The sequence below is a fragment of the Anoplolepis gracilipes genome, chromosome 10 (assembly GCF_047496725.1).
Source record: "Anoplolepis gracilipes chromosome 10, ASM4749672v1, whole genome shotgun sequence".
NCBI classification, from domain to species: domain Eukaryota; kingdom Metazoa; phylum Arthropoda; class Insecta; order Hymenoptera; family Formicidae; genus Anoplolepis; species Anoplolepis gracilipes.
Window position 1 is genome coordinate 10,912,560 of NC_132979.1, and position 9,200 is coordinate 10,921,759.

A 9,200-nucleotide genomic window follows, 5' to 3' on the forward strand; every position below is an offset into this window, starting at 1 on the left:
CGTTATTTAAGATACGAAACTTAGAAAATCCAGAGTTTCTCGTGCCGACACTTTTTACGATCGACCCTTTTTTTTTGCTTCTTGCGCGTCGCTTGAACCAGCTCGCCTTCTGCTAAACCCTTATGAAATAGTATTTTCGCTCCGCGCTGCCGAGGTCGGTTTACGACCTACCCTTTTTTTTTATTTTCCTATGCTTCGCGTTGACTACTTTTTCTCTTGTCGAGATTTTCCCGAAAATAACACTTGCTTCCAAATTAATACTCGTTTCAAATATTGTATAACGCGCGTTTATTTTATTCATTAAATTGTAAACTATTAATATCTAACTGAATAAACACAAAAAACCTATCTCTTGTTATTTAATTTGTATTCCTTCCCTGTTCCGACCGCGACTAATAATAACGCTTTATACGGGCAATAACAATAATAATATTTAACCATAATTTACTGACAATACACCTACATGTGTTACGGACAACTGCGGGCCACACAGGAGGGCCATCTCTCCCCTCCTGCCGTCGAAGCGCGTCACCGACTAGAAAACGTCCGTTGCACTTACATCTCGGGATTCGCTCACAAATTAGAACTCACCCCGTATTGCGCATCTTGTTTTGTAAATTCCGACAATATCGATAGAGACTCTTACGCGTACTTCAACGTACATCTCGCGATCGACAGCACGCGCTATTCCGGCGTGTATTGCTCGGCTTGCCTTCGTAATCTAGCAGAGTTTTTTCCGTTCGACTGCGACCGGTGCGTTAACGCTTACGCCGACTTCCTCAGAGGTTTAAGAAATAGAAACATCTCTTACTATTCGTTAGCGGACCCTATTAAAGTCGTCGTTAGCGAAACCAGTCTCGAGGGGTTCACATCACGCGACTTCCCTTAGTCGGTAATCGCCATTTCTTTTTTTTTGTGTTCGACACTGCCGCATCATCATATACTCGGTAACACCACCGTCATATCCCTATTACATCGCCTTTAGTAAGGGAAAACATTCATCGTCCGGATAGGCGTAGTCGCGGGGTATCCCCAGAAGCTTACCTTCTGAAATACGCGACTGGTCAGGCGAAAGGTCCGAGCACTCTTAGGAGCTGCGACCCCGCTAGACGTAACAAAGTAATAGCGATGTTCATTATCATTGACTTGTTTTTGGACCTGATAATTCGTTCGACTCGAAACCTACATCCTGACCCGCACGGTTTCGAGAGCTGGCTGTTACGCCCTTCCTTTTAACTCATCTTTCCCGAGTCTGGACGTAACACATCGCAGCAAACGAAGAAGCACGGAATGAAGAACAGGGAGAGGAAAATGAAGAAGCTGAAATAGAATCGGGTGAAATGACTGTGGAAGAAGAAGAAGAAATGAGAGAAGAGGAAGAAGAAACGGAAGACAAGGAGGAGGAAGAAGAAAATGATACAAATGACGAGTCGATGATAGAGGAAAGTAATAACTTAACACATTCTATAGTTCTCCTCTTACGTTTAAATTTTATTTTAATTTAATAAATTTTACTAGGAAACAATTTTCTTACTCAACAATTATCGTCTTCGACATTTCATACACGCCGGTGTACGATTTCTAAAGATATACAGAAGGACGTAAGAAGGATGAAAGGAGAATATTAATACGAGTAAGTTAGCTTAACATAAATAATAACATAACAATTTTACATTATTAATAAAATGTAAACGTAAGAAAAAAATATTTTACTAAATATTTCATTAAAATAATTGAATTATTCTTATTTTTCACAGATCGAAAGAGAAAGAACCGTCATACAACGTCAGAATATAACATCATCAACAATAACAACATCAACAAATATACGTAAGAGAAGAAGAAAATCAGTCGTATACAGATGAGGAAACTCTTGACGCTGCGGAAATCGAGTCCGATAGAAGAGAAGAGGAGGGGGAATATGCTGGTGGTCAGGTAGAAAATAATTTTAGAAATATTGTATTATTATCAGAAAACGTGCGTCAATTTAGAAATTTCGGTATAGAGGGACGCGAAATTAGTTTTCGTATCCGACTCGTACCCGAGGGGGCTAATGTATATAACTGGTTAGAGAACGCGTTTCAGGAACTTAACACGTACGTGACGCGTTCGTGCGTAGGATCCACCAGGTGATTACATCGGGATGTCTTTTGATTCTGGAAATTTAACGCACGAACCCGCAGGTATATTGTTCCGACCATTTCGCGATTTGTCTCACGAGAATATTAGGAATTTTGTAAGTTCGTTAGCGCAAAGTTGTGGTGGTCATAATATAGCTCTAGCATTTAATATCCGCGTTTTTAAAGTTACTCCTCCTCAGGGACGCGGACGTAACGCACTTACACGCGATATTATTGTTAAGCGTTCGATTTTAACGATTTCCAATTCGGACAATTTATGTCTCCCGCGTGCGCTTGTATCCGCTCAAATTTTTAACGAGCGTGGAAATTTGCGCACGGGAGAGTTACATAAAAAATGAAACGCAGTGAGACAAAATTCTGTGTTACAACACAACTTAGCATTGCAACTCACGAGGAATACCGGTATCACGATTCCAGAGGAAGAAAATGGAATTCCTGAAATCGAACGCTTTCAACAATATCTCGCCAGGGATAATATTGCTATAGTAATATATAATATCGATACTTTTGGTCGGGGCGGTAAACCGTTGTACAATGGGGTTGAATTCTTAGCCGCTCTACAGCGCGAAACAAGAATGTGCTTAAATATATTATTTCATCCGGACATAAAGTATTTCGACGTGATTTTAAATTTAAGAGCCGCCGTGGGTGAGCGAGGATATTGCGTTCCATGTCATTTAAGTTATCGCTCCGATAAGGGGGAGCATCGGAATTATCGATGCGATAATTGTGGACGGGGATTTTTTAATCGCGAGTGTTTGGAGCGTCACCGAGCGCGGAAATCATATGATAGAAAATCGCAAAAAAGTGTTTGCGAAATTGTACGATTTTGTAATGATTGTGGTCGGTTAATTCAAAAAAATAAACAACAGAAATACGGCATGGTTTATTGCGGCGTGTGTCATTATTTACAATCGCTGAACCACCTTTGTTATATGCTACCTATTCGGCACGCCGATAATTCCAATCCTTATTGTGCGGAATTTATTGAAGAGAATGGGGAGCAACAACAACGGAGGAACATTGGTGAGAATAATTGTATACCTACGTGAAAAAAGCCGCGTGGCATTCGTGTTTTACGACTTTGAGACGAGGCAAGACGAAACGCTCCAAGGTACTACGAATGTAAAAATTCACGTGCCTACGCTCTGCGTCGCTCATCAAATTTGTGAGTCACGCGCGGAAATAAATGAAACCTTGGTGCGATGTCGTTGGTGCGGGATTCGGGAATATATATTTCATCGTAATCCCGTACAGGAATTTGTAGATTTTGTAACGCGTCCGACAAAATATTTCAAACAAATAATTTGTATCGCACATAACGCTAAATCGTTTGATGCTCAATTTATTTTACATCATATCGTGGAAAACCGTATCTCGTTAGAGCCGCAAGTAATTTTAAATGGAACGAAAATAGTTGTATTAACGGTGGGACGTACAAAATTTATCGATAGTGTTAATTATATGCCGATGCGTTTATCCGAATTACCCAAGGCTTTCGGTCTGACGAATATTTCGAATAAAGGTATTTTTCCTCATTTATTTAATACTATCGATAATTAATCTTATGTCGGTCCACTGCCCGATGTACAATATTATTCACCTGATTCTATGCAGGTAAAAGAACGCGAAAAATTTTTGGCATGGCACTCGGAGATGACGCGTGCGAACTACGTGTTTGATTTTCAACGCGAAATATTGGATTACTGCCGTAATGACGTAGATATTCTTAGACAAGCGTGCATGGCTTTTAGAAAGATCTTTTTAGAGCGCGGGGATGTGTGTCCATTCGAAGAATGTACAACCATTGCTTCTACGTGCATGAGAGTATTCAGAAAAAACTTCTTGCGCGAAAGAGAGATAGGTGTTATTCCTGCAGGTGGTTACAGACGTGCAAATATTCAATCGCGCAAAGCCCTACAATGGTTAGTGTGAAAGGAGCGTGAGCTCGGTCATCGTATTATCCACGCAGGGCGAGCAGGGAATACCGTTTATCCAATAGTACGCTTGTCGATCGGTACTACGAGACTGAGGAAAATGGAGTAACACAATATTACGCGTTACAGTTTCATGGATGTTTCTGGCATGGTTGTCCGAGATGTTTTCGAGTCAATCGCGATAAACCGCTTTCGTCAGATCATGCAGATGCAAACAATTTACGTTATGAGCATACCATCGCAACATCTCGTCTTCGAAGACGGGGATACAGGGTAATAGAGAAATGGGAGTGCGACTTTGATCGCGATATAAATGAAAATGTTGAGATGTGTGAATATTTACAACATCATCAAATGTTAGACAACGAACCGCTCGATCCTCGACACTCGACGCACGGAAATATTGTGACACAGTACGAGATTACGGGAACGGAGAAGATACGATACGTTGATGTATGTTCACTGTACCTGTATGTGTTGAAAACCGGTGCTTTTCCAATTAGGCATCCAACGGTATACGTAGGCGAGGAATGCGCGGAATATCGCCGGGATATAATTTCGAGTCGGTCGAAGGAATTGTTTGTTGCAAAGTACTTCCCCCCCACAATCTTTTTCATCCTGTATTACCCTATCGCGTACAAGGTAAATTATTATTCGTGTTGTGTCATGCTTGTTGCGAAACATTTTCTCAATCTATGTGCGCTGATGAACGCGAATTCAAAGGTACATGGATATCGTGCGAGTTAAAGAAAGCTAATGAAAAAAGTTTATTTTGTGACAGAGGTAGTGAGATTTGGCAGTATAATGTCACTCGTTATAATCATACCACGGAGTATGCGGACTATTCGCCGGATATATAAACACAGTTTTACAATTAAAGCAGGAGGCTAGTGGTTGGTCGAGCGAATGCACGGATGACGATGCTAAAGAGCGATATCTTTGTGAATACAAGGAAACAGAAGGTATTGCTCTTGAGAAAAATAATATCGTACACAATCTCGGTTTACGTTCGGTCGCGAAACTAGCAGTAGTGTTATAGTGGGGATTCTAAGCCATGGGGCGCTGAGGGGGGTGCGGGGGTGGGGGTATCTGGGAGGCGCGAGGGGTCTGTTAGGGAAAGGGGGGTAGGGGGGGAAGGGTCCTACACACGTTCGAAAGTAGATGTTTATCTTTGCAGTTGATTTTATAGCCGGGGTATTTTAGAAGTCATAAAACTGTTTTTTTTCTAGTTTTATGATCATTTTATGACCATTAGAATATTATGGAAAAAGAGATTTTAAGCGCCGACGTTCGGCAGCTTTGTACCCTTGCGGAAAATCTCCCATAAAACTGGAGCAAAATATCTTCCATAATTTTTAGGGAAAGAACTGCAACTGCAAGGTGTTTATCTTTGTGGTTAATTTATAGCCGGGGGACATTTTAGAAACCATAAAAAGTGTTTTTTTCTAATTTTTTATGATCATTTTATGACCATTAGAATATTATGGAAAAAGAGATTTTAAGCGCCGACGTTCGGCAGCTTTGTACCCTTGCGGAAAATCTCCCATAAAACTGGAACAAAATATCTTCCATAATTTTTAGGAAAAGAACTGCAACTGCAAGGTGTTTATCTTTGTAGTTGATTTATAGCCGGGGGACATTTTAGAAACCATAAAAGTGTTTTTTTCTTTTTTTCTAATTTTTTATGATCATTTTATGACCATTAGAATATTATGGAAAAAGAGATTTTAAGCGCCGACGTTCGGCAGCTTTGTACCCTCGCGGAAAATCTCCCATAAAACTGGAGCGAAACATCTTCCATAATTTTAAGGAAAGAATGCAACGCATCAGCGCCATTATGGAAAAAAAAGATTTTAATCGCCAGCGTTTCGGCAGCTTTGCACCCTCGCGGAAAATCTCCCATAAAACTGGAGCGAAACATCTTCCATAATTTTTAAGGAAAGAATGCAACGCACCAGCGCCAACATTCGGCTGCTCGAATTTGAGAATCTGTCTCCGCGTTAAAACGTATTCAATAGTCGTCGAGTGTCTTTCGATTTAGTGCTAAAATGAATATAGAAGATGTGATTGTCATCGAAGACAATGAAGACAATGAAGATATGGTTATCATCGACGACAGCGATGAAGAAGTGGAAATAGTGAATGACTCTGATTATGAGAGTGATCCGGAAGACTGTTTGAATGAACAAGTAGTGCCGTTAGTGCGTGAAGATTTACGAATTATAACTGAACGGCAGGAAATGTGTAACATCATATTTTATTACGAAGTAAAAAAGTATGACAACGACGAGGAAAATAGTGAAAAATTTTGTTCGGGATGTTTCATTGAAGTTCAAGATTCATATACACAAGGTAAAATTGTGTATAAACATGAAACTGGACAATATATTTATCATGGTTGGAACTCGTGTAATAATTGTGGACACTCACTGTGCCAAGTAATAGCATGTAGTGTGTGTCGTTTTTGTGCGCAGCAATAAACTTTTGTAGACATTTGCTAGGACTAAGTGCTGTGAAAAATGGTGACCGAAAAACTATTAAATCCGGTGGTGGAGTTTCAACGAAATCGCGAACTTGACAAAAAATTCCTCAACAGTGATCTTTAAACTACAAAGTTATATATGGACGAATGAAAACAACAGACTAAGGGGAAAGCCTTGCGAGAATTGCTGTTTACCAGGCGGAAATCGGTAAGCATGTCCTGAGCAGTTACAAGAAATCCATCGGGAAATCCATCAAGATATCGATAACATGTTGTATCTACAACATGTCATCGACAATGATCCAGATTCTGATACTGATTCTGATCAGTAATTGTAAGTAATTCTTGATGTGTAAGATTCTTTTTCAAATTATGAAAATATTAATAAATTTTTTTTTTTTCTGTTATGCAGGAGCCCTACCTGGACGCCACTACCACCGCCCGGTCATCCCCTCCAGTGCCTCGCAGCAGCAGTCGTCGTCGTGCCGTACCGCTCGACCATCGGCGTGCAATCTTTTATATATTTTTTTTTTTATATCTTTTTCTTTTCATTTTTAAATTCACACACACACACACGCACGCACGCACGCACGCACGCACGCACGCACGCACGCACGCACGCACGCACGCACGCACGCACGCACGCACGCACGCACGCACGCACGCACGCACGCACGCACGCACGCACGCACGCACGCACGCACGCACGCACGCACGCACACACACACACACACAGATTTTTGTAAATAAACACACACTTTTTTAAATAAAAAAAATTATGTTAAACACATATAATTGCTTGCTTGCGCTTCCTTCATCTATCCCATCCTTTTTCCTTCATATACTAGATATAATTAGATATAATAACTTAATATTTAATATAAAAAAAAAATATAAAAAGAAAAAAAGAAAAAAATAATAAAAAGGAAAAAATAATAAAAAGAAAAAATAATAAAAAGAAAAAAAATAATAAAGAGAAAAAATTTATAAAAAAAAAGAAAAAAAGAAAAAAAAATTACTATTTGCGTTCTCGCTCTCCTTCGCCTCGCGCTATTTCTTTCCTAGCGCTTACTCTCTCGCTCTCCTTCGCCTCGCGCTATTTCTTTCTTTCCTAGCGCTTACTCTCTCGCGGTCCCTAGCTTCGCATCTCCCTTCCCAGCATGACGTCATTCCCCGCAACGAGCTACATATGAGAACTGGGACTGTTTACGGGTGGGAGGAAGCACGGATGGGAAATGCGTGCGAGTAAATTATATCATGATTTAAATTTAAAAAAACTTTATTCTTCTCTTTTATATATATATATTTTTTTTTTTATTACCTATTGTGACTAAAAACTAAAGCTACCAGTTCGCAATCGACGAGTTGATGTTTATTGAAGGCGTCGCTGGCGCATATTACATTTGACACTTTTTTATTATCCGTTATAGTGGACGCGATATTGGAGAATTGTGTAAACTTAGTATCGACTGTCTCGGTGATTCTAACCAATCGATCAAAGGTTACATCGATGCATTGATCGAGATCAAACATACGGTGTAACGTCGGTTCAATCATCATCATGCGTACGTTTAAAGATTCGAGACTTATAAGTTTAGTATCGTTAATCGTATGAACTCGCACTGTTAGCGGTCCAACGCTTATAAAATTATAGGTATCTTTAGAGTCCTTTCGCAGTAAATCGTGAATATTGCGACGTTGCTCGTAGAGTCCCTTCCACGTTTCGAGAGATAATACCAGTTCCTTTCCTTGATGATCTCCTATGACAATTTCCACGTAACTCGGTGTACTCACGTTGATACCAATTTCAAGGAATTTGAATTCCGTGGTTGTCAATGCGTATCGTCTACTTAGTATACGAATCGCACGACGCTTCAACGAAATGCTGTAGAAAAATAAAATAAAAAAATTAGTTTAAAAACAATTTGTGAAAAAATAGAAAGAAGTTAAACAAAAACTTGTCACATTTGTTCTCAAACGATGGAGTTTCATAACGATTCGGTACGTAATTATTCACGCTTCTGCTGGGGCCGCCACTGCTTCTTTCGACATAGTACATATTTCCAGATTTCAAAAGTGGACCACTTTCACGAACGGTTAACGCAACACTGACCGTATGAAGAATCAAATATACGTGACATCCCGTTTTTTCAAAGTAGTGGGGGGAGATTAGTGGTAAATGTGGTGGGAGATTCTAGAATACTTTAGTGCTCTGAAATTTTTAGAAGGGAGAGACGATACTCGGATAAAAAGAATTCTTAAATGACTCGTGAGGGAGGGAGGGAGGGAGGGAATGAGGAGGGGGAATAAGAAATAAAACATATTAGTGTTTAAATATTTTATTTTTCCAAATCTTGCAATTCTTTCTGGCGTTGCGACCACCAGTTAAATATTTTGAATACATTTTGTAATGCGCAATTCTTAACATGTTTTTCACATCGTATAGTATTATTAACATCTAGATTATTTAGAGATTCGATATCGTCGTAATCAACATCCAAGGTCTCAATGATTAAATTTTCTCTCGCATCGTCGCCGAGCATATTAGCAAGCCATTCTCGTTTCTGGCATCCTTTAACGTATACGATACACTGCATTTTATCATCTTCTTCTTCAACTACAGCTGTTGTAATCAATCGT